At 40.1% G+C, this 6,269-nt stretch overlaps 1 pseudogene; it reads left to right on the plus strand.

Annotated features, from left to right (window-relative positions):
- The first annotated feature begins 4,499 nt into the window (after nucleotides 1-4,499).
- Eef1g-ps7 (eukaryotic translation elongation factor 1 gamma, pseudogene 7) lies at nucleotides 4,500-5,842 on the plus strand (annotated as a pseudogene).
- Nucleotides 5,843-6,269: the final 427 nt, after the last annotated feature.

Here is a 6,269-nt window from a genome sequence, read left to right on the forward strand (position 1 = left end):
AGCTGAGTTTTCAGCATTTCAAGTCAATTGTTTGCTATATATTTTAGTGTTAGAATAAAGCACATTAAATTTATGCCTTTCCTTTGTCTTTATTCGCAGGCCACTTCATTTACTTAGAAATTTATGATCGTTTTGAGATCATTGGAAATTTGATTCGTGGTTAAGTTAGGCATTGTTATTTATATCTCTGACTTTTATAAATGACTTATTTTTATGCAGCATCTATTTTTTTTCCAAACTAGCAACTGGCAACATTTCTTCTATTACGGAGAAAATGTTACATAATAAAAACACCTATAACCAGGACTGTAGACATTGTTTATAAGCTGACTTTTAGATTTTCTGCAATGCATGTGTGTGTGTGTGTGTGTGTGTGTGTGTGTGTGTGTGTGTGTGTGTGTGTATTCATAGAGCTTTGGCAAGCTTGCTATTTTTAAATATATATAAAGCTTATAAAATATCTCTATAAAATATACTATATAGACAACCACTTCTAACTAACATTTTAAATACTTCTTTTTGCCTACCTTATTTAATAGACATTATTTTCCAACTATTTTTCAGTAGAGATTGCTATAGACACTAAGAAGATAGTATAATCTAGACTACAATAACATATATACCTAGGAGGGGTAACAGGCTTCATTTCACAAAGTTCACTGGAAAACTTTGAAAATAAGCTTTGCAAACAAGTGCTCAAGCCAAAGACCGCGTGAACCTTCTCCTGAGCTGTCATCAGTGTAGCCCAGATCGAATGTGAACCCATAGCAGACTGAACCGGGAGCAGAGTAAAGGGGAATGGCATTCGATCCATAGTTACGAAACTCATAACTAAATAAACCAGATATATTTAAGTGAAGAGAACCAGTATACCACATCCCACATCTTGAACTGTTCAAACTCTTGGGCACATTGTTGACAAAGTTTTTCTGAGAACAGATGTGGTTGAAAATTGCAATCTAATGGAGAAGGTCCCAGTTGCATGTGTTTTGGAGTTTTTTTTTTTTTTAGCGGGGGGTGTTGTTTTGTTTTTCACTTGTTTTTTTGTCTCAGTCCCCTCTTGTATCTGTAAAAGAAAAAAATTAGACTTGGTAAGTTTGCATATGCATTTCTCACAGTTTCGAGGGTAGAGAATTCCCAAATCAAGTCATCATTAGATTCCGTGTCTAGAGAGTACAGTTCTCTGCTGCCAAGGTAGACCTTCTCACTAGCAAGGGGATTGAAGGAGAATATAGAGTGAATTCTTTTACATGAGCCCGTTCGAACACACTAATGCTACCCATAGGAACAACATCCTTGTGGCTTAATTTCACCCTACATGAACCAACACCTATCACTGATGTATCAGGCCTTGAGTCTGAAACAATAGAAACACTCAAATCACAGCAGCAATGTTTGCTTTAAAATATAGGTGAGACATCATGAGCTGCAGTTTATGCCCTTACCCAAGGGACTGTGCAACCTCAAAACGTGGAGGTTGCTGCCATGCATAACCAAGAACACCTTCAGTGTGAGTAATTATAAGGCAGAGCAGGTAGAGCAAATGTCAGTGAGAATCTAGGTGATGAAGACAAGGCCTCGGACCTCCCGCTCACATGATAGCACATGCTCATTCCATGTGTCGGTCTGAATTTTCAAAGACTTATAAAGAAATCTCAGACCTTCAAATGTTATGTGTAGGATTGGCAAAACTTCAGTATTTTCTCATTTTATAAAACTTACACACTACAAAATGCACCAAATTAGTGTGTACAGTCAAGAAACTTTGATTAATGCAGGTAGTTGTACTCCACAGAGCTCTGTTAGGAGATATAGAACATTACCAACGCACAGCAAGCTCCCTAAGTTTCCCTTAGGCCCCCTCGCCGATGTCCCCCTTCAGTTTGTTCAGCATAGGCAATACTGTGCTGACATTATTCAACCACAGATTAGATTTTCTGGTTTTTGCATTTTATACAGATGACATCATAGGCAGTTTACATCGTAAGTATAAGATTGCTTTCACTTGGAATAACGTTGATAACATGTATTTATGTTTTCAGATGGTGGGCATTCTATGTCCATTCCCTGCTAATATAAACAAAGCCATTCTTGATGTTCAGGCACAAGGTCTGCTGCTAACATGATTTTATATGCAGTGTAAACTTGTAGAGGGAGAATTTCTGAGGTGCAGAGTAGATATATCTTGATTTCCACAGAAAGATGAACAGTGACACAGTAATCCCTCCTGCTTCTTTATCCAGCAGATGCAAAAACATGTCAACAACCTGGCTAAACAGTCAGGACATTGTGCTAAGAGAAATAGGAAGGCTATAACTCCTGATTCCACCTACACTGGGCATCCAAAATTGTCAAAATAGAGCTAAGAGGCTGGTACAGCAGGGTCAGGGAAAGAAAGAATGAGAAATTGCTTTTGTGTTTGTCTTATTTTGTTCTACCCTGTTGTGGTTTTGTTGTCATTGTTCTTTTGGCAGTTTTGTTTGTTTGTTTGTTTGTTTGTTTGTTTGTTTTTGAGAGAGTCTCACTATGTAGTGCTCACTAGCTAGCCTAGAACTTACTATTTAAAGAACGTTGGCTGTCAATATGCTCCAGTCCTCTTGTGTTTGCTTCCTGAGAACCAGGATAACGGAGTGTGCCATCATACCTGAAGGGAAATTGTTTCGTCCCAGATGTAAAAGTGTTTCATTAGTTGTAGATGAGTAGAGCAAGCTTCTGAGCTTTCCTGAATAACATGATGCTTATCAAAACAGCTTCACGAGCACATTTCAAGTGGTATTTCTCCCGTCTCAGAAAACCCACAGAATCCTAAAGAGCACACTGGAATTTTTGGAAGTGGTGGGTGTGTTGTTTAGTACTCTGTTTATTTTGGTGATGAGTATATGAAATATGTATATGCTGGGAATCTGAATTACTTTTTTGTAAAGTCAAAACAGAAAGGACAGATACTATAATCCCAACACATGGAACCATGAAGCAGAAGGATCATCATGAGTTCAAGGCCAACTCTGACTACAGTGAGACTGTGTCCAAAAAAAAAAGCAAAAATTTATGAATTAAGTTTTATAAAGAAACTAACAGTCTGTCTTCTGAAGAGGATGCAGCACTTTGGGATCCCCTCAAGCAACGCATGAGAGTTCCATTTGCTCACGTTCTCACCAGCATGTGGTATTTTCAGTCCTTTTAATTTTAGCCATTGAGCATGTGGTGCTATCTTATTATGATTTTAATTTGAATTTCATGATGACTGATGTTGAATACACTTTCATATGATTATAACATATGTACTCTTTTAGGCAATGTACTTTGAGATTTTTTTCTCACTTTACACTAGGCTAGACATCCTTTTAATTTTGAGTTCTGTGAACTTCTGCGTATACTTTGAATTCAGCAAATTGGTAAATAGAATTTTATTATTATTTTGTGAAACTACCATAATCCTAGTGAAATCTTTTTCTTTCTTTCCTTCTTTCTTCCTTTCTTTCTTCCTTTCTTTCTCTTTCTTTCTTTCTTTCTTTCTTTCTTTCTTCCTTCCTTTCTTTCTCTTTCTTTCTTTCTTTCTCTTTCCCTTTCTTCCTTCTGTTTATTTCTTTACTCTTTCTCTTTCTTTCCTTATTTATTTATAGGGGAGGGGTCTTTATATCCCTTACTGGCCCCAAATTCATTATGTAGACCAGAGGCACAAAGCTGAGCATGCCCCCGATTCTTTAGTGCTAGTGATTAAAGTTGTTTGCCAGATACATGGTTTCCTTCACTGGGCAAGACATTTTTAGTTTTGGTAAGCTCTTACTGGTATTTTCCTTTGTGATTATTTCTTCCCATGATCAAATAAAAAGACTCTAGGCATCTCTGAGGCCTGAATGAATTCTGCAGTATGCTACATAAACATCCCTGGATTTCATGGTTCTATGTTTACATTCGGATCTAGATACATCTCTTTAACTTTCTTTGTATGCCTGAAGGAAGTTGGTGGGCATAGTTTCAGTATAGCTGTTTACATATGCTAGCACAATTTGGTGAAAGTATTTTCCTCTCCTATTGAATTGTCTTGGCAACTCTCTCAAAAATCAAGTTACTATGTAAGTGAGGATCTATTCATTGGCTACAGTATTGCTTGGGTCAATTTTGTGCTGGTAACATAGGGACCTGATTGCTATAAAAATGGAGTAACTTTCAAAGTCAATAGTGTAAGTCTTTAATCTTGGTTCTTTTTAGTTAGCTTAGGCTATCCTAGCTTGTTTTCACTTTACATAAAGACTCCGAATAAACTTGAAAATTGCTATTGCTATAACTGGGATACTATTTAATGTAGAACTGGGCTGAAACCTTAAATATATGTTTAAATATATATTAAATATTCATGTATGTTTGTTTATATATTAAATATTCATGTCATGTATATTATTACAATTAATAGAAAAGATCACAGATTTGAAAAAGAACATTGCGGCTTACTTTGCAGCATCACTGACAGCCCCACCTCCTTTTTCTGTGGGATCACCATGGTGGCTGAGACCCTGTACACATACCCTGAAAACTGGAGAGCCTTCAAGGCCTTCATCGCTGTTCAGTACAGCGGGGCTTAGGTCCACGTGCTCTTCACACCACCCCACTTCCACTTTGGCCAAACCAACCGTACCCCTGAATTTCTCTGAAAATTTCCTGCCCGCAAGGTTCCAGCATTTGAGGGTGATGAGGGATTCTGTGTGTTTGAGAGCAATGCCATAGCCTATTATGTAGGCAGCGAGGAGCTGCAGGGAAGTACGCCAGAGGCAGCAGCTCAGGTGGGGCAGTGGGTGAGCTTTGCTGACAGTGACATTGTCCCTCCAGCTAGCACCTGGGTGTTCCCCACCTTAGGCATCATGCACCACAGCAAACAGGCCACTGGAAATGCAAAAGAGGAGGTGAAATGAATCTTGGGGCTACTGGACACTCACTTGAAGAAACGGACTTTACTGACGAGTGAACGAGTGACACTGGCTGATATCACAGCTGTCTGCACCCTGTAGTGGCTCTATAAACAGGTCTTAGAGCCTTCTTTTCGCCAGGCGTTCCCCAATACCAACCGATGTTTCCTTACCTGCATTAACTAGCCCAAATTCAGGGCCATCTTGGGGGAGGTGAAGCTGTGTGAGAAGATGGCGCAGTTTGATGCTAAGAAGCTTGCAGAGAGCAGCCAAAAAAGGAAAGGAAAGGGTTCATGAGAAAAGAAACAGGAGCCTCAGGCTGAGCGGAAAAAAGGCACTGCCCCAGCTTCTGGGGAAGAGATGGATGAGTGTGAGCAGGCATTGGCCACTGAACCCAAGGCCAAGGACCCTTTCACTCACCTGCCCAAGAGTACCCTTGTGTTGGATGAATTTAAGCGTAAGTACTCCAAGGAGGATCCCTCTATGTGGTGCTGCCATAGTTTGGGAGCACTTTGATAAGGACAGCTGGCCCCTGTGGTATGCTGAGCACTGCTCACCCAGACCTTCATGAGTTGCAACCTCATCACTGGAATGTTCCAGCAAATGAACAACAGAGGGAGAACGTCTTTGCTAGTATTTTCCTCTTTGGAACCAACAACAGCGGCTCTGTTTCTGGTGTTTGGGTCTTCCGAGGCCAAGAGCTTGCCTTTCCACTGAGTCCAGATTGAAGGTGGACTATGAGCCATATACATGGAGGAAACGATCCTGATAGCAAGGAGCCACAGATCCTGGTTCCAGAGTACTTTTCCTGGGAGGGGGCCTTTCAGAAAGTGGGCAAAGCCATCAATCAAGGCAAGATCTTCATGTCTTGCCAGTCACTTAGCTGCCTGCACCTACCGTTCAGGGGGGGGGGTGGGGGGTTATTAAAGGAAACTTAACATTGAAAAGAAAAAAACAGAAGAAAAAGAGCAAGGAGGAGTATGCGGAAGGGTTTGAAAGGAGGAAAAGGAAGGGAGAAATGATGTTATAAGACAGAAACCTAAAAAATAAGGAGATAATGTACTTATATAACCATGACTTGTTAGTGGCTGATGAACTTAGCATCTGTCTCTGTTTAAGTCTTCTTGATCTTGAGGACACATGAGTTTTCTTCACTGCAGAGATCCTTTCACTTCAGGATACTTTCTTTTTTTTTTTTTTTTTTAATTAACTTGAGTATTTCTTATATCCATTTCGAGTGTTTCCGGGCAAACATCCCCCTCCCCCTCCCCTTCTTTATGGGTGTTCCCCTCCCCATCCTCCCACCATTGCCGCCCTCCCCCCATCAATCTAGTTCACTGGGGGTTCAGTCTTAGCAGGACCCAG

This window comes from Rattus norvegicus, chromosome 7 (genome assembly GCF_036323735.1).
Source record: "Rattus norvegicus strain BN/NHsdMcwi chromosome 7, GRCr8, whole genome shotgun sequence".
NCBI lineage: Eukaryota > Metazoa > Chordata > Mammalia > Rodentia > Muridae > Rattus > Rattus norvegicus.